Here is a 20936-nt window from a genome sequence, read left to right on the forward strand (position 1 = left end):
AAACTTGTCGGCTCTTGCTGTCTTCGGAATTGTGTGGATGATGTTTTTACAAAGTTATGATGGTACATCGGCAGTCTGATACTTTTTATACACCAACATGAATAGTCGTTTTGTTGCCACTTCCCCCAATTTCACCAGAGGCTGTATTGATTTTTCTGTATTCGGTGTCAGCCCTTCCGACACTCATTTATTTTTCGATTTCTTCACATTTTCATGCAGCCATATCCCCTTAGCCTGCCTGCACTCCCTATTTATTTGATTATCTTACCTATCAGGCATAAATAGACGGAAAGCTGGCACTGTTGATTCATCGCCGGAACCAGTAAGAACCGTTAAATATCTATAAGTATTCGTCTTGAGCGATTTAATGTAAAAGGACCGCACAAGCTTGATCTTAGCAACAGGAGATGGCACTCTGGGTTTAATTGGATCAAGCGTAAAAAAACGTAACTCTAGGAAAAAGAAATAGAATCCAAATCTAACGTTCGACTGATTATAAAGTATTCCTTGTGAGTATACAATCTTTACCAGCTAGGATTATTGGAGAAGATGGAGAACATTCAAAGAAAGGACGCGCGTTTTCCCACGCTTTCCTTTTTTAAGCGCAGGAACATTACCGAAGTATTCGTCAAACTCCGGCAGTTATCACTACAAGACACGCGTTGCGCATGCATCACCGTTGAACTTCCTAGCTCTTATGTTCCCAGAAGAGTGGAGCAATTTATTTCTTCCTCCTGCATGCGTCTCACGCGTATCAGAATAGGAGCATCAGAGAAATTGCAGCTAGTGCGGAAGCTTATCTGCCGCCGTTTTCCCCACACCCGCCCCCGTACCCAGTGTGCGAATGGAACGGGACAGTGGCGAACTAAACTCGGCCACAAACCGTAATGTGGCTTGCGAAGAAGGAAGATCACGAATTGCGACAATGTCGTAGCAAAATTTACAGTATCCAGCAAAACATTTGTGCCCCTTTCGGACCACAATGTTACGCGACAGGTAATTAATTTATGTCTCTGATTACCATCTTCAAGGCCGACCCACAAACGCTTACCGACCACATCCAACCAACATACGAAGATAGTCCAGAAAATAAATTCCTATGGGTCGCAAAACGTAAATCACAGTGAAAATCATAAATGTGTTTCTTGCACCTTTAAGCTACATAGTCGCCACTCCGACTTAGACCTTTGTCATTGTTCCATCTTTCCAATACCCTTGTCATAGAAGGCAGTCGCCTGAGCCTTTCGCCAATTGTCCACGGTGGTCTGCATCTCACTGTCTGTGTCAGATGTAGGTCTTAGTGGCCAGCGGTTCAAGTGAGCAGAGACGAAACTCGGAGGTATCCACGTCCGGGCTGTACGGTGGGTCATCAAACACTTTCCATAGAAAACCTTGCAGCAGCGTCTCCATTGCCCTTGTAGTGTCTCGCGGTTCTAGGCGCTCAGTCCGGAACAGCGGGACTGCTACGGTCGCAGGTTCGAATCCTGCCTCGGGCATGGATGTGTGTGATGTCGTTAGGTTAGTTAGGTTGAAGTAGTTCTAAGTTCTAGGGGACTGATGACCACAGATGTTAAGTCCCATAGTGCTCAGAGCCAATTGAACCTTGTAGTGTGCGGCCGAGAATGAAGGAAATGCACGACAGTTACGTTGTGTGGAATTGCATGAAATCAGGCGAAATCTCCCGGCAGGGACCCACACTTGCCGGGAGACACTAGCTTCTAGGCATCTTCACGTGCTCACCGAGCGCTCAGAGCTGCAAAGTGCAACTTGACGTGATCTACAGGCATTCTAGAGACACTGCCCAACATATCTGTGCAAAGCTCCATCGGATTTTCACTATAGTTCTATTTCGCGACCGATCGGAACGTACCTACACCACTCGTACGTGCCATACTTACGTATGTTGGTTGGACGGGACAGGAAAGCATTTACACTCATGTACTAAAAGTGGTCATCATAAACTGAAATTAATTCCCTCTTAAATAACACTGTGCTTCGTAATGGAAATCAAGACAAAAAAGAAAACAAGGATAGTGCAGAAGCTCATATTAGAGAAGGAAAAGGAAGGTACCTCGTCCATTACGATGAAATCATGCAGGCATTCACATAAATCCCTATAAAAATGATCCGACGAAGTTTTCAATCAGCTCCTTCCGACTGTAAATCCAATACCTTGAAACTGCACAACGTCGCTCGGAAATGGTGTTTGTTACCGTTTTCTGTCTAAGTAAATTTCGTTTCACTTCCATTATACGCCTTAACAACCAAAGTTTCCCATGATTTGTGCATACTTTAATGATATTTCGAGGGGCATTCAATAACTAATGCTACACATTTATTTCCTGGAAGCGGGCTAGTTTTATTCAGGATTCCAAAACACGAGTCCTGTACTGGAACTCAGTGCAGCACTCGCGGCTGCCGCATCGCGGTCGGGAAGTGGGGCCGAGGCAGTTCCAGATAAGTTTTACAGTCTGACGGTAATTTATGGATTTGTAGTTTTAGCTTGACGATGTCCACTATGGACAAATATACTGTTATTCTGAAGAAGGTTGGATTATCCCGACTGAAACCGGTAAACGGTGTAACTGAGGCTGTTCATTATTGAAATTTAAATTAATATTTATACAGTTGCTGACAGGACCGTGAAATGTTGAAGATATTTATGATACATTTACCCTTCTCCATTATCCTTGAAAGTTTGTAATATCACCACGGACTCACCCTGTATGTCCCTTGTTTGACGGGCACACATGCATCATGTTGCACTTCGAGTTTCTCTATAAATCACCCCATCTTAATCTTACAGAAAATGCAATAATTAGTGGAAAGTAACAATAAAAACTCCCACGGTTTGATAGTACTAAGAGATCTAACGTCAATGAGTGACATCAGATGGAGAGGGCATATATCAAGAAATTTGTACAGGGATTGGACAAAAATATGGATACATCGCGAGAAATACATCGTTGAAAAGCCAAGCATGCATGTTTCGCCGTTGTGCTTGACCATGATGGCACCTGACCAATATGCTCAATACGTCGCCAATGTCAGCCGTGGCCAGAACAGTGTTCATTGGAGTGAATGCGAACGTGTGCAAATTGTTGGTGCTCGTATGGTAGATGCTTCCGTAGCTATTCTAGCCGAAGCGTTTGGTGCTTCAAGGAGAAACGTATCGAAGACTTCTACCGCATACAGTGAAAGAGAAAGAAACATCGTCCACTACATCACAGCGCAAGTGAAAGTGTTCCTTGAATGATCGTGACAGACTGTCAGTCAAGGGGATTGTGATGAAAAATAAGTCTCTCGTAACTTATTGTCGCACTCACGAACCCTGTCAGCTCAGTACCAAAACAATACGAAGCTCCATAAGCAGGGAATCGCAAAGGTGAGCTGGAGTTCCAAAACCTGTAATAAGTGATACAAGCACCCGTGATAGGAAAACTTGGTGCCGATACCATGAAACATGGACTGTGGAGTAATGGAAGAATGTCATTTGGTCGGATGAGTCACCTTACACAATATTTGCAACTTCTTGCCGAGTTTTCGCCCCACTAGTACAACATGGCGGGAGTTGTTGAATATTTGGGCAGCCGTAAAGTGGTGGTCTACTTGCTCCTTGGGTACTCCGCAATGTCGCGTTAATATCAAGGACTATGTGACCTTTTTGGCTGACACTGTCCAAAATGTGGTAAACTGCTTGTTCCCCAGTGGAGATGTTGTGTTCCAAGGAGACGAGGCACTTGTTGACACGATTAGCATCGTCCAGGACTGGTTTTATAAGTACGAGGGTGATTTTTCTCATCTTCTTTGGCCATCACAGTCATCACATGTCAATATTATTTAGAATTTGTGGTCTCCTTCGGAGAGAGGGATGCGTTGTAATCATCCTCCATCAGTAGGAACAACGGTATAAGAAGACTCGAATATGTTTTGAATGCCAATGGTTTTCCTACACCATACGAGGCAAAGTAACGAATTGTGATTCTGGTGTTTCCAAATTTTTGAAGGTTCTCCTCCTCGCGCATTGTGGCTATTATCAAGCCTAGAGGCGGTATTAGCGTCAAGTCTATCGAAAGTGACTAATTTTTTGTCCGGGATTTTTATTACTGTATTTACCTTGAGCCAATGACCTACGGTTTAATTTAATTTCTGATTGTGAAGCGTAATTTGACTTTACTTCTCTGTTTCTGAGGTGTGTAAGAAGCTGCCTTCAGGCACAAGTCTGACTTGTTCGAGCACCATCTGCGGGTCATCTGAGGTACGTTGACTTCATTCCCATTTTCGAGAAGAATCGACGAACAGATGGTTATCGTCACATATCTTTATCGGTGACACCAATTTGTTGTAAAATCATGGGCCACGTTTTGGCTGTCGTATTTTTGGAGAAATAATATATGGTCATAGGTTCAACAGGGATTTCGCAAGCAGAGATCTTATGAAAAGCATGTCGTTCTGTCGGTGCATGACATCGAGAGAGTTATGGTAGAGTCTTTGAGTTTCAGAAAGCATTCAGTTCAATTCATCGCTGACGTCTAGTGACAGGAACACGAACTTGCAGAATATCTGAGTAGCTTTGTGGCTGATTTCAGGGGTTTCTAGCAGAAAGAACCCAACATACAGTTCTCAACAGATGCCACAGTAACTTCGACGGGAAGGGAGGATGGGGGGGGGGGGGGGGGCATACGGCCGTTATGTTGACATTGACAGTATATAAAAATTATCTGCTGTAGGATGTAGAAAGTTCGGTGAGGTATTTTCCGGATTATGTTATTGTATGAATAAAGTTACACCGCCGGATTACTGTCGCGAAATGACAGAAGACCTATAGAAGTATGACGCTTGTTTGAAGATCTTAACGGTTTACCTAGAACTGTTAAAAAAAAGTGATGTATTGAGAGTAAATATGTGGAAAGGCACATTACTGCTCGATTACGTCACGATAGTAAAACAACAGAAGGAAACCGCCCGGAGCAACCTTAAATATAATCTTTCCGCTAAAGTTTGTTCGATTCCTGAGTACATTTGGAAACCTACCCATATTGGTTAAATGTAGGGGATAATACAGAAGATTCAACTAAGTGCAGCGCGTTCGTCGTGGTTTCACTTAGTAAACGCTAGATAATCAACAAACTCCAGTCACAGAACCTACAAGAGATGCCGTGCGTCATAGGAATAACATATTACTTCCTCCCTCATATGACCATAGATGTTCACTTTCCGCTTTTAACTTGCTTATGCTTGCCTGCCAGGTACTGCCGCACATTATCAGCAGAACAGGCAAGCTGCATTACTCTCATATATGGCAAGCTATGCTCAACCCAAGCCTGCTAAAGGAGTTTTGCTTGCCTGTCCGCCTTCCCTGTGTCCCACACCACGTAGCAGTTTATTCTGTACGCTTTCATTGTAGTGCTATGAGTAGCGTTCAGTAGGTGATGAAAAGAATTTTTTATCCTAGTATCACAAGAGAAGGCTCAATGAAATATATGTTCGTTTGAAGTCATTGTAGGACAGAAAACTGTTGATTTTATTTGTCCTTCTTTCCTTTTTGGGCTTACGTATTTATTTCGCAATGAATGGTATACTCTGATATTTCACCTTCTTTCGATAATACTGGCTATTTTCGTTTCGAACCTTTGTCAGGTCACCACTAATACACGTTTGCTGTAATAATCAGAACCATCTCTGAAAGTCGAGATCCCTTGCACCAAGAACCTGAAGATATCTATTACACAGCAACGCCAGCTAAAGTAAAGTTTTGAAAGTCTAATTTCTGTAACATTAGGTTACTTCAGCCAAATATGACCAGAGAAATAACAATTTGAATTACTTTTTCCAGGATGTATATTGTGGGTTCGCTGGATTCCTACTAAGCGGTCAAAATAGTTGTTTCTAAATTCGTCAAATGCGTTTTAGGAAACACGAAGTTCGTTTTTCATATTATGTTAATCTAAAAAGTACATGTATAAAATAAGAAGGTTTTTCTTCGTATTAAGCTTTCTTTGCACTACGTTGCATGGCACGAGAATGTGGTTTTTCATATCCACTGAGTCATATTTCTTCCCTATTTCAATCAATGTTTGCACCACATTTAGAAAGGATATACACTGCTAAATGGCCTCAAATCCTTAGCACACTTTTCCAAACACTTGTCAGCCGCTAAGTCTTTGTCCTCTTTCAAAATATTTGTGGCGCTAGGGAAACACTGGTCAAATTTACGAACATGTAGTGACATACTCGAGTTCCCGAATGAGTGTTCAGTATCTTTTTATACAACTTGTAAAGCGATATACCTACATATTTAATTGAAGGTGCCTCATAAACACACGAAAACTTTCTCCTTATATACATGGGGCTCTGTTTCGTGACAGATATAGATTCCCCAATACCTAATTTGTTCTTGATCTCCTTTAAGTTTGCTTTTCTCATTTTGCTGCTACCAACGTCATGTAAAATGACCTACAGCGAAACTATGTACGCAAAAATACACCTGGCTATTTTGTTGCAATGTTAGATTGATAGCGCTATCTGTTGTCAGATGCCGCGAGATGAACGGGTCCCGAGAAGCTTTCCATGGTTGGTTCGAATGGTTCAAATGGCTCTGAGCACCATGGGACTAAACATCTATGGTCATCAGTCCCCTAGAACTTAGAACTAATTAAACCTAACTAACCTACGGACATCACACAACATCCAGTCATCACGAGGCAGAGAAATTTCCATGGTTGTAAGAGCTCCAGTTCGCCTCCCTTTACCACCATGCTTCAGGACGCGTGCACTCTTGTGTCTCATGCTGAACCGCTTGTGGTTGCGGCGAAGACAGGGGCAGGCAGGCTCGACGGACAATTTGTACACCTCTGCATAAGTCTCGCGAAACGACCGCGACGAGAGAATCAGAGGAATTAGAGCCTATGTGGAGGCTTACCGACAGTGTTCACTTTCCAGCACCTTACGAGACTCGAACAGCAAAGAGGGAAGTGATAGAAATACCCTCCCCCATGGACTAGGAGGTTTAGAGTGGCGTACAGACGTAGACGTGACACTTTCTAATATTCCCAGTCACTACAGTAACTCATCTGAAAGTTGTAAGCGTCAATAACAAGACCATTTTCTGATTGTTATTGTACGGCCTATTGGAACATGGCACCATATCACCTAATTCGAGAACCCCGGTGTTCTCTCACGTAAAAAAAAAAAAACAACCGGTTGCTGTGTTTTGTTTGTAAACCGGTACTCATCACATGGTCCCAAACTTCAAAAATTACTTGGAAGTTTCCTAAAATAGGTTGAGTACGAGGAGCCTGAGTGTGCTATTTTTATAACTGCTACAAGCATTGAGAGGCAGTCCTGCGTGACTGGAAGGTTCACAACAAATCCAACATGAGTCACTTAAAAGCGGATGTTGTACAGTTAACAGAAGCTTAGGTGTGGACGCCACCGTTTTCTACCAACCAAGAATTTTCCAGAGTTCAGGAACATCAACCAAGCATGCATTTCATCTGACACAATTTACATAAAACTGCTGTTATAGTTCACCATATGGCGCTAACTACCCAGTCGCTATGCTGTCCCGTATCTCCTGCTCCTGCATCCGCGTTCAGACTAATGACGCCGGCTGCTGTGGCCCAGCGGTTCTAGGCCCTTCACTCCGGAACCGCGCTGCTGCTACGGTCGCAGGTTCGAATCCTGCCTCGGGCATGGCTGTGTGTGATGGCCTTAGGTTAGTTAGGTTTAAGTAGTTCTAAGTTCTAGGGGATTGATGACCTCAGCAGTTAAGTCCCATAGCGCTCAGAGCCATTTGAACTTTTTTTTTTTTTTTGCGCCCAGTGACTACCATCCGTTCCTGCACTTGAAGAAACTCCGGGTGGTCAGCGACTTCAAGACGATGACGAAGTCAAACAGTGGTGATGCAGTGGTTAACAAGTCAGGCGACAAACTTCTATGACGAGGGTATTCAAAAACTGATACAACGTTATGACAAGAGCCTCAATATTGACGGAAATTATGTAGAAATGTAGATTAAGGTACAGGATTTCATCTAAAAGTAAAATTATTGAGATATCTTATCACGCCTTTTTTTAAAATTCAAAACTGTACTTACTTAGAAAACACGCCTCGTATATTCGAAGTCGAACCAGATGGCTGAAGCAGCATGCTCATTGCCTACTACACTCCTGGAAATTGAAATAAGAAAACCGTGAATTCATTGTCCCAGGAAGGGGAAACTTTATTGACACATTCCTGGGGTCAGATACATCACATGATCACACTGACAGAACCACAGGCACATAGACACAGGCAACAGAGCATGCACAATGTCGGCACTAGTACAGTGTATATCCACCTTTCGCAGCAATGCAGGCTTCTATTCTCCCATGGAGACGATCGTAGAGATGCTGGATGTAGTCCTGTGGAACGGCTTGCCATGCCATTTCCACCTGGCGCCTCAGTTGGACCAGCGTTCGTGCTGGACGTGCAGACCGCGTGAGACGACGCTTCATCCAGTCCCAAACATGCTCAATGGGGGACAGATCCGGAGATCTTGCTGGCCAGGGTAGTTGACTTACACCTTCTAGAGCACGTTGGGTGGCACAGGATACATGCGGACGTGCATTGTCCTGTTGGAACAGCAAGTTCCCTTGCCGGTCTAGGAATGGTAGAACAATGGGTTCGATGACGGTTTGGATGTACCGTGCACTATTCAGTGTCCCCTCGACGATCACCAGAGGAGTACGGCCAGTGTAGGAGATCGCTCCCCACACCATGATGCCGGGTGTTGGCCCTGTGTGCCTCGGTCGTATGCAGTCCTGATTGTGGCGCTCACCTGCACGGCGCCCAACACGCATACGACCATCATTGGCACCAAGGCAGAAGCGACTCTCATCGCTGAAGACGACACGTCTGCATTCGTCCCTCCATTCACGCCTGTCGCGACACCACTGGAGGCGGGCTGCACGATGTTGGGGCGTGAGCGGAAGACGGCCTAACGGTGTGTGGGACCGTAGCCCAGCTTCATGGAGACGGCTGCGAATGGTCCTCCGGTCCCAGGTCGACGGGCACATGCACCTTCCGCCGACCACTGGCGACAACATCGATGTACTGTGGAGACCTCACGCCCCACGTGTTGAGCAATTCGGCGGTACGTCCACCCGGCCTCCAGCATGCCCACTATACGCCCTCGCTCAAAGTCCGTCAGCTGCACATACGGTTCACGTCCACGCTGTTGCGGCATGCTACCAGTGTTCAAGACTGCGATGGAGCTCCGTATGACACGGCAAACTGGCTGACACTGACGGTGGCGGTGCACAAATGCTGCGCAGCTAGCGCCATTCGACGGCCAACACCGCGGTTCCTGGTGTGTCCGCTGTGCCGTGCGTGTGACCATTGCTTGTACAGCCCTCTCGCAGTGTCCGGAGCAAGTATGGTGGGTCTAACACACCGGTGTCAATGTGTTCTTTTTTCCATTTCCAGGAGTGTATGTACCTTACCTTTTTCGTCAATTGTGACACGATTGTTCTTTGGAATCAAACAAAAACAAATAGTTTTCCTTCAGTTTCTTTGAAGCAGATGCTGTCCTCCTGGTTCATTCCGCTGCGCAATAGCTACAGTTGGAGCCACGAACGATGGTGAGCAAGCTTAGGTGTAATCTGCGCAGTTACGTCACGTATTCTCCTATAGCAAATGAGAGTTCAGCAGTTTCTGCACGCTCTGCCGTAAATGTCGTAGCCAGTGCGAGCGTTAAATATGATAGTAGCGATTTATTTAGCGAATTTTTATTCCAGTTGTCGGTGTACATATGCAAGCTACAGACATAATTTGCGGGATACACGCTTTATTCAAGTGCAAAGCACCAGTGTGCGCGCACCACAGATTTCGCTTGGAACCGACGACAATGCGCACTCTGTCCGTACCTCGAGCTGTGTGAACCGCCGTCGTTCATCAATCGCACCGTAACGAAGTTTAAACCACGACAAGCGATAGAAATGAGGCCCTTTCATGTGCGTTCAAAAGCCGACCGGTGTGCCCGCCTTGTCGCGAAACAGTCTCCCGGAACACGTTTCACGGTTTAGACCACCTTTACTCTCTGCGAGAATCTTTCACAAAGTGTAAACCCACTTTCAGGTCTTGATTTATTTTACAATTTGCAGTTTGGATTGTTATTGTTCAGTGCGTCTACGCAGCGAGCCGACAGCAGTAACTGTGAAGGACCCAATTTCAGCTCCAAATACTGCCAGGAATTTTTCGTTAGTGCGAGGACTGGAATGGGAAGCACTCAGCCTCGTGAGGTCGATTGAGGAATGCCTTCAAGATGTGGAAATTTGAAAGCTGCTCGGAGAGCGGCATGCTTTTCGTGTTCCCATCCACACCACGTCTTAATGACACCACTTGGCCGAGGATTACACGGTGGCCAGACAGCACCGCGTAATCGTATCCGTGCGGTGGATTGATGGCGGTGGACTGGTTTCCTACATTCGTTTAGCCAATTACTGGGCTGTCCCCAAAATCCACTCCAGAGAATGCGATTCTCAGACTTTTAAAATACAATAACACAGGTTATCTAAGGGAGGGAGTTGTGTACGCCATCTGCTTTGTTCCATGACTCTGTGGCGACTGGAAGAGCATCCGGCAACAAAATCCTATAGCCTGCAAAAGCGTATCCCAGACAGGATAAACGCTAGGGAAATGAATAATCGGGGAAAAAAAATTCATTGTATTTAACGTTTTATGTAGGCGGTTACGTGTGGGGCAGGATATGGTCACGTATTCACTGAGACGGCATCATGGATCATGTATGCGGCATTACAATGCAGCGTCGATCAGACGCTGCGGCTATAGCGTGACGTAAGCAGCACTCATTCTTCGAGGGCCTGTGCCGGCAGCCGTATAGATTTCCATACATACGAATTCATGAGGCGGGCACCGGGGAGTCGGCTTTGGTTCGTCCTGCCGTCTGGACACGTGGGAAGCAGCCAGTTACGCGTGCTTCCGTATCGCTGTCCCGTGTCGCAGAGCAAATGCCAGTGACGTGTCGTCTTGAATTATATCCGCTAAACACACACACACACACACACACACACACACACACACACACACACACACACACACATGGGTGCTCCTCCTAAGAGCCCTCAGGTGCATTTTCTCTGGTGATTCGGCAGATTTTATTTTTACCACGTGTAGCTGGTATCATCTCAAACAAATGCTGCTCATCAAACCGTTCCTGAGGCTCCCAGAGGCGACAGAATGCGTCTGTTTTTTCTCCAGCTGCGACAACACTGCTCTATCCCGCAACCACTGTGCAACACTGCTGCTGTGTTGCTGGTGGGTCCGCAGCTCGTGGTCGTGCGGTGGCGTTCTCGCTTCGCACGCCCGTGTTCCAGGGTTCGATTCCCGGCGGGGTCAGGGATTTTCTCTGCCTCGTGATGACCGGGTGTTGTGTGATGTCCTTAGGTTAGTTAGGTTTAAGTAGTTCTAAGTTCTAGGGGACTGATGACCATAGATGTTAACTCCCATAGTGCTCAGAGCCATTTGAACCATTTTTTTTGTTGTTGGTGGACAGCTGACTATTCTTCGTGTCTTACAGTCCCTGTTAATAAATATCGATGCAACTGCTGTCGGGCACATAAAATTCCACTATAAAAATCGTTTTGTTCGTAACGGAAAACAAATGGACGCATTCCTTCGACTTTTGGAACCGCATGTAAGACGTGGTTAGCAGTATTTGTTAGGGGTAACACCTGCTACACATTGTAAAAACAAAATCGCAAATATCTCCCAAAACAACAGAGAAAATGTAACTGATGACTCTTAGAATGTACACCGTAATGCTGTTTCACAATTTTTCTCACAGGCATATAGGAGCTGTAGAGAGGCCGTCGACAGAATTTTGGTAAGGATCTCATACTAAGTTTGAAAATCAGATCATTCCCAAATCTCCCTCTTCACGGCGTGCCAAAGGCTGAAAAGAGGGCGTCGAACGGGTCCCATATAATTGGAATCCCCGCAAGAGGCAGAAGATTTGCCTCTGGCACTCTCTCAGCAAATGGGGCTACAACATGATGGCAGCAGCAGTGCGTTTTGCAGGTAGAATCCGCCAATATCTCAACCAAACATACAGTGAAAATCAGATACATCGATGATGATGATGATGATGATGATGATGATATTTATATTTGGTTTGTGGGGCGCTCAACTGCGCGGTCATCAGCGTCCGTACAAAGTCCAAATTTTTCCACAGTCCAGTTTTTTTTTCCACAGTCCACTACATCTACATCTACATTTATACTCCGCAAGCCACCCAACGGTGTACAGCGGAGGGCACTTTACGTACCACTGTCATTACCTCCCCTACCTGTTCCAGTCGCGTAGGGTTCGCGGGAAGAACGACTGCCGAAAAGCCTCCGTGCGCTCGAATCTCTCTCATTTTACATTCGTGATCTCCTCGGGAGGTATAAGTTGGGGGAAGCAATATCTTCGATACCTCATCCAGAAACGCAACCTCTCGACACCTGGACAGCAAGCTACAGCGCGATGCAGAGCGCATCTCTTGGAGAGTCTGCCACTTGAGTTTGCTAAACATCTCCGTAACACTATCATGCTTACCAAATAACCCACTGACGAAACGCGCCGCTCTTCTTTAGATCTTCTCTATCTCCTCTGTCATCCCGATCTGGTACGGATCCCACACTGATGAGCAATACTTACGTATAGGTCGAACGAGTGTTTTGTAAGCCACCTCCTTTGTTGATGGACTACATTTTCTAAGGACTCTTCCAATGAATCTCAACCTGGCACCCGCCTTACCAACAATTAATTTTATATGATAATTCCACTTCAAATTGTTCCGAACGCATACTCGCAGATATTTTACAGAAGTAACTGCTACCAGTGTTTGTTCCGGAATCATATAATCATACAATAAAGGATACTTCTTTCTGTGTATTCGCAATACATTACATTTGCCACTCCCTGCACCAAGTGCCTATCTGCTGCAGATCTTCCTGCATTTCGCTGCAATTTTCTAATGCTGCAACTTTCTGTATACTACAGCATCATCCGCGAAAAGCCGCATGGAACTTCCGACACTATCTAGTAGGTCATTTATATTCTAGCCACTGTCACGAATGATGAGGATGAAGTGATGAGGACAACACAAACACCCAGTCCCAGGGTAGAGAAAGTCCTCAACCCTGCCGGGAATCGAACCCGGGACCCCGTGATCCAGAGGTAGCAATGGTAGCAACTAGACCACGAGATGCGGACCAGATAGATCGAGGTGGAACAACTACTTGGCCATCATGGCCGCCAGACTTACTTCACTGGTTTTTGTGTATGGTGTGATCTGGGAAGTTGTGTATCAGACTGAAGCGCTGGTATCCCGCGCCTGCGGAAGCTAGGCGAAACAAGCGCGCCACCGTCGCCCGCAGCCAGCGCCAGGGGCCGCGAAATACGAACACGTGGGATCGCTGCCAGCAGGGTGTCGCCCATCTGCATCTTTTGCGCCCCACGCATACGTTCACGGGTCAGACAACCTCCGTGCCGGTTGTATTCAGTTGTAAGTGATAGGCCTCCGTACTTGGACAGTTAACAGTTGTGTTTTTGCAGACAAGGATCGGTCATCGGAGACTCTAACTCACCTCCACAGCCCCAGAAGCATCTAATAGGAACTGTGAAACACAATGTACTTCATTCAGGTTTGTTCGTAAGTCCGTTTCAGAAGATGACTAAGTGCAACTATAGTACTGGCCATTAAATTTGCTACACCACGAAGACGACGTGCTACAGACGCGAAATTTAACAGACAGGAAGAAGATGCTGTGATATGCAAATGATTGGCTTTTCAGAGCATTCACACAAGGTTGGCGCCGGTGGTGACACCTACACCGTGCTGACATGAAGGAAGTTTCCAACCGATTTCTTACACACAAACAGCAGTTGACTGGCGGTGCCTCGTGAAACGTTGTTGTGAGGCCTCATGTAAGGAGGAGAAATGCGTATCATCACGTTTCCGACTTTGATAAAGGTCGGATTGTAACCTATCGCGATCGCGGTTTATCGTATCGCGACATTGCTGCTCTCGTTGGCCGAGATCCAATTACTGTTAGCAGAATATGGAATCGGTGGGTTCAGGAGGGTGATACGGAACGCCGTGCTGCATCCCAACGGCCTCGTATCACTAGCAGTCGAGGTGACAGGCATCTTATCCGCATGGCTGTAAGGGATCATGCAGCGACGTCTCGATCCCTGAGTCAACAGATGGGGACGTTTACAATACAACAATCATCTGCACGAACAGTTCGACGACGTTTGCAGCAGCATGGACTATCAGCTCGGAGACCATGGCTGCGGTTACCCTTGACGGTGCATCACAGACTGGAGCGCTTGATATGGTGTACTCGACGACGAACCTGCGAGCACGAATGGCATAACGTCATTTTTTTTTCGATGAATCTAGGTTCTGTTTACAGCATCATGATGGTCGCATCCGTGTTTGGCGACATCGCGGTGAACGCACATTGGAAGCATCATCGACATACTGACGTATCACCCGGCGTGATGGTATGGGGTGGCATTGGTTACACGTCTCGGTCACCTCTCCTTAGCATTGCGGCACTTTGAACAGTCGACGTTACATTTCAGATGTGTTATGACCCGTGGATCTACCCCTCATTCGATCCCTGCGAAACCCTACATTTCAGCAGGATAATGCACGACCGCATGTTGCAGGTCCTGTACGGGCTTTTGTGGATACAGGAAATGTTCGATTGCTGCCCTAGCCAGTATATTCCCCAGATCTCTCACCAATCGAAAACGTCTGGTCAATGGTGGCCGAGCAACTCGCTCGTCACAATACACCAGTCACTACTCTTGAAGAACTGTGGTATCGTGTTGAAGCTGTAAGGGCAGCTGTACCTGTACAAGCCATCATGCCCGTTATTACGGCCAGAGGTGGTTGTTCTGGGTACTGATGTCTCAGGATCTATGCACCCAAATTGCGTGTAAATGTAATTACATGTCAGTTTTAGTATAATATATCTGTCCAATGAATACCCGTTTATCATCTGCATTTCTTATTGGTGTAGCAATTTTAATGTCCAGTAGTATACAAAACGTACAGGAAATACACATGTATTAATGGATAAGCATTGCTCCAAGTTTTTAACTAACGCAATGGGGTTCAATGTCAGCATAGTTTGTGATGCGTCAGATGTCTATACGATAGCCGAAATTTTAACATACGTTCCCCACAACTTCCTGGCCGATATCAGCTTCTGGATTAATTATCCTTATTTCCAACTGCTCCAGATTAAGTGGCAGTGAAAGAAAGAAAACACGATTTTTGACATTACTTCATAAGAAGCAATTGCGTGTTTTCAGTTGTCCATGGGGCCAGTGAAGAATAGGAGAGTAGTGATAGAGGAAGCATGTCCCTTCCAACGAGAAGGCAGCTCTACACTGACGTGATCACGAACGTCTGAAGGAAAATGAAATGGAGCACTGTCTTTTCGGAAAATGTAGTCTCCACTGTTTTGGTGTGATTGTGGCGTAAAGAGTGATATTCTCCGCAAAGAAAACTGATACGTAAACTTTCGAAGAGAAGATGACATGAGTTAATTTTACATGAATCACTAATGTATTTCACAATCTCGTGTGGATGTTCTGCGTCCCAAACACGCAGGTTATGCATGATGCATGTCCAAAAGAACATTGCATCGAAATTCGCAATTATACAGGCACTGCAACATGGTATTTTCTGTTGTAGGTCTTGGTCAGCCTGTTTTCTTCGGCCCACATTATCAGCCAATCTCGCGAAACATGTTGTGCTATCTGTGGCTTGTTTTTTCTGATAGAGCTTTTCTCTGATGTTTAGTTCGAAATGGTTACTGAACCGACACAAGTGGCCCGCATTTAGCGTACTCAAGAACACAAAACGCACGCACCACTTCTCTGTACGACCCCTAGTGATTCTTTCTGCAACTACACCACGGAGCGTACTGTGAATAGAAACTTTGAGAGATACTCTATCTTTTTTCTGTACGTCTTGCAGTTTTCACTCAGTCGTGTTCTAAAACCTGGAGGTGCTTATGAACATACACATAAAATGTTAATTTTTGTTTGGGACAATGGTTCTCATTTCCTACTTCTGACTTAAGATATCGGCTGATTTTCATTGGTCATCAGTTGAATGTCAAAACTCGAAATTCCCTCCCAAACATTCGCAATTTGTTTTCCTATTCCACCCCCTGAGCCAACTGGGAGATTCAAATGGCTATGACTGTCTCTAGCCTACTTTTTGAAGTCGCCTCGTATTTATCGTTTATGATTGTCTCACCTGTGTTAGTAAACACGAGATGCATCAACGGTGCTGAAGCGGAACGTAAATACAAACATTTACACACAATCAATCGCAATTGCAGATGTAATTATTGTCAACACTAATTGCTGTTCTGTTTGTCTTAATTTGTTTCTAATTACACTTCGTCCTATTTAGACGGGCATTAGTGTTGTTCGTGTTTAGTGCTGACAAAGTTTTTGAAAAGGACTTCGTTGTGGGTCTTCATGGGATGGTTGTGTTGCACACAAAACACCCCATCACATTTGCGCCTATCATCCGAGAGCAAATACTGGTCTCCCTGGAATGTGACGTGTCAACTCACACCATTGTCTGGGGACCAGTAGCAGCCGTACTAAGGAATTACCGTCCCATGAGTAGACTGACGTTAACGCCACTTCCACAAACGACAGCTTTTGGAGTGATATTGTGACCGAGAAGCATGGAATGCTGATATTGCGTTCCATTGTGCTCAGTGATGAACAGCAGTTCTCTACTGCTCTGAATGACCATCGTTGGTGGCTGTGGCGGTGACCAGGGGAGAGGGCCCATTCTGACAGTGTTTTGAGGACGCACACCGGTCTTACTCGTAGCTTCATGGTGTGGGGAGCTATTGTGTATTACTTCAGGTCATGGCTCGTAGTAATTGGCGGAACTCTGACGGCACAAAAACTCGTCCGCACACCATGCTGCATTCTCATGCGTTACGTACCTCTCATGCGAAAGTATCGTGGTGCCTTTTTTCAACACGACACTGGTTCGTGTTTTTTGGACTATCTGTGTGACCCAGATTTGCCCCTAATAGTACAAGACGTGAACGCCTTCCCATTGCCAGTACCCAGGAAATCAAGCACCAATTACAACAGACGTGGGTTAGTTTGCCTCAGGAGAAGATAAACCCTCCCCAACCGCAGCAGCGCATGCATCCAGGCCACAGGGGGTGATAAGTGGGCTCATACAAGCATATTCTTTGTAAATCTGTCCCGATTTTGTAGTCACTGAAATAATATCACATATCCTTTCAAACAGTGAAGTTTCACATAGTTTTCTCGTCCTCTTCTGTGTGCTTCACCTATTTTTATCAGTGAAAATGGAAGAGATTGGTCATTGCAGAACGTAGCCTACTTCGACAAAAAGTGAACTTTCAGAGATGAGGTGTCGCAAAATGTCATATCTTAAATCTCGATAATCTTTTTACGAATACGAATAATACTTTCCGCTGCGTGTAAACTTCCGTTCTTTATAGTGTGCTTCAGGCAGCCATTTGCGTTCTACGAATTATAGCTATTACAATAACACGCTAATCTCAATGCAGTATTTTTTAAAATTTATGTCGTTTCAGTCTAAAATCAGTAGCCAATTAAGAAAATATGTAGGCTATTCTTCATTTTTATTTATGTTTGTAACTTTTATTCAATGGGGTATTCTGATTCTTCTGATAGTGTGTCACTAAAGATGGAAATGTTTTTACGTTTTCATGTTGTAAGTTGATTAATATAGTAAGTGGCTGAATTGAAATATTGCCTTCAATTAAAAGTGCGGCGCCGCTTGCGTCTACGCTGCCTGACAACTACTCCGACTGAAACCCAAAACCAAAACAAAGAGGAGAGAGAAGGTGTGTTTTAACTTTAGGACAATGCCCGCCCTCATGCTACTAGGAGAGCAAACCACTTAATTTAAAAACTTGGTTTTGAGCCCCTGGGGCAATCACAGTATGGCCCTGATCCAGGTTCAAGTGATTTTCATCTGTTGGGCTGAAGATGGAGTACATGCTTGATTCACGTTTTCTTAGTAAAATGTGGTTTTGGAGTTGATGCATTGAGGCGCAAAGTTACTTCCAGGACGGGAATATGAATCACGCCAGGAGATGGTTCAAGTAAATAAAAGTAGTGGCAGCCTAGGTGAAGAAATGATGTTACCTGCAATGTTGATTTCCTCATTGTTTTTTTTAATTGCCTTTTTGGTCTGCCCTCGCATAATTGTTTCGTAAAAAAAATGAAACTGTCTGTTGATGTTGCTGTAATTGCTGTTGTAGTCTTCAGTCCTAAACCAGCCATCCATGCCTGTGCAGATCCCTTTTTTCCTGATAACTACTGAAAGCTAAATCCATTTGAACATGCTTCCTATATTCACGTCCAGCTCTCCTACAGTTTTTACTCCCTACATTTTTTTCTAATACCAAACTGACTATCCATGATCCCTTAGGATGCGTCCTATCAGCCTATGTTTTATTCAATTTGTGCTAGAAATTTATTTTATCCCTAACTCGATTCAGTAGGTCGTCATCGTTTAACCGAACTTCCCATCCTTAGGAAGTCTCAATGAGTTTGCTTCATGATGAGCAATAGCCGGCTTGGAAATGATCTGTTTAGCCACTGTTACGTCTATCTCACAGAGATAACTTCTACGCGTAATTTCCGAAATTATATAGAACCTGCTCCTTTTTATATTCACGAAGTCCTATTTAAGAGTGCGAAGAAGACTGGCACACTTGAGATATTTAAATTTCACCGTCACAGAATTACCAAGACAGCTACTTCTAAAAAATATCTCGTGTTTTTCTTTTAACAGTTGTTCTGGGCCTTCAATGTAACATTTCGTTAAAAGACCTACATCGTGATTGAGACTCCTCACTGCCTTTATGTCCTGTCTGCGTCAGACTCTTCACTATTTCTACTGTCCTGGTCGTATATGTATACGAAGGTACTTAAAAAAGAAAGTTGTACATTTTTACGAGACGCCAAGGAATTTTTATTGAATGCTCATCAAGTCGTCGACGAAATAAATGCGCTTGTTGATCAGGGATCCATTCGAGAACAGCTGTGTGAATTTCCTTATCGTTTTAAAATCTCTCGCCATCTCTCGCCCCCTACACCATTTAGAACCCTCTTATTGTATTCGTCTCTGTGTTTCACTCTATCAGTTTTACCCCATCCCCTCACCCCTCCACCCAACCTTCCCACCAATATTAAACTGGTGTCTCAGAACGTGTAATATCAACTGGTCTCTTGAAACTTCCTGGCAGATTAAAACTGTGTGCCGGACCGAGACTCGAACTCGGGATTTTTTCCTTTCGCGGGCAAGTGCTCTACCAACTGAGCTACCCGAGCACGACTCACGCCCCGTCCTCACAGCTTTACTTCTGCCAGTACCTCATTTCCTACCTTCCCAACTTTACAGAAGCTCTCCTGTGAACCTGCAGAACTAGTACTCATGAAAGAAAGGATATTGTGGGGACATGGCTTAGCCACAGCCTAGGGGATGTTTCTTATTCTGTAACTGCTCTCTTCTTTTAGTCAAGATGCATTAAATTTCTTTTCTCTCCAATTCTATTCCGTACCTCCCGATTAGTTAGTCCTGCATCACCACATTTCAAAAGTTTCTATTCTCTTCTTGACTGATATGTTTATCGTCCACATTTCACATCCGTAAAAAGCTACGTTCCAGATAAATACCTTCAGAACAGACTTCTTAACGCTTAAATTTACATTCCATCTTAACAAATGTTTCTTTTTTCATAAACTCTTTTCTTGCTTCTATCTATCTATCTCTGTCATGACCATAGCTCGTGATCCACTGGTTATGATTGTCGCCTCGAGACTTGGGATCCCTAATTCGATTACCGGCTGGCTTGGATATTTTCTCCACTCGGGGACTGGTTGCTGCGTTGTTATCATCATCATCATTTCGCCATCACCGTGGAGCAAGTCACCGAAGTGGGCTGTAATAGAAAGGCTTGCATTGCAGTATGCTGTGTAACTGTTCCAGGCTGTAACTAACTGCGAATAATGCCATACAATCATTTATTTCACCTTTTCTTTTCGGTCATAAACATTTATTTTTCTGTCAAAAAAGACCGATTTCTACTTTTAGTGGCTCGTTTTCTAATCTGATTCGCTCACCTTTACCTGAATTAATTCTACTGCATTCCCTTACCCTTGTGTTATTTTTATTGATGTTCATCTTACAACTTTTATCCAAGTCACAGTCCATTGCAGCGTGCCGCCCATTCAAGTCATTTGCAGTCCGTGACAAAATTCAGTGTTATCGGCGAACTTCAAAGCTTTTGTTTCTTCCTCCTGAACTACAAGTCACACTCGCGATTTACCGTTGGTTTCCTTTACTGCTAGCTCAATATCCAAATCACCATAGGCTTACAACCATGTTCCACTCTATTTTCAACTACATCTTGCCACAGTAGTTTGGTTTCTGTACAAGTCGTAGGCAAACTTTCGCTTCCATTATTTTATCCTTACTACTGTCAGAATTTCGAAGAATGTATTCCAGTCAACACTGCCAAAAGCTTTAACTGGACATACTGAAGGTTTATTAATGGTCGTCCTTTGTATACGATTTTGCTTTTCACTTCGTCTGAATACTGCAAGGCTGATAGTTAAATAGCCAAGAAACGACAAGCAGCAAACTTGTAATACTAGCGGAACACAGCTCTCACTAGTCAATAAAAAAATTTATAACCAAACAAGACGCGCGAGAGCAGTGCTCGTTACCTTCAATGAGTAACAAGACAATGAGCGCCGAGTTTGTCCACTGTGTACAAGGTTAGCTGCGTCACAGTGATACGTTTAGGAGTGCACCAGGCTATATT

General features: G+C 44.6%; 1 protein-coding gene across 1 annotated transcript in view; it reads left to right on the plus strand.

The window, feature by feature from the left end:
• The window catches only part of LOC126355586 (cGMP-dependent protein kinase, isozyme 1), a 1149467-nt gene that overhangs the window by 747135 nt on the left and 381396 nt on the right, over positions 1–20936 (plus strand). The window lies entirely within an intron of this gene.

The sequence above is a fragment of the Schistocerca gregaria genome, chromosome 1 (assembly GCF_023897955.1).
Source record: "Schistocerca gregaria isolate iqSchGreg1 chromosome 1, iqSchGreg1.2, whole genome shotgun sequence".
Taxonomy (NCBI): domain Eukaryota; kingdom Metazoa; phylum Arthropoda; class Insecta; order Orthoptera; family Acrididae; genus Schistocerca; species Schistocerca gregaria.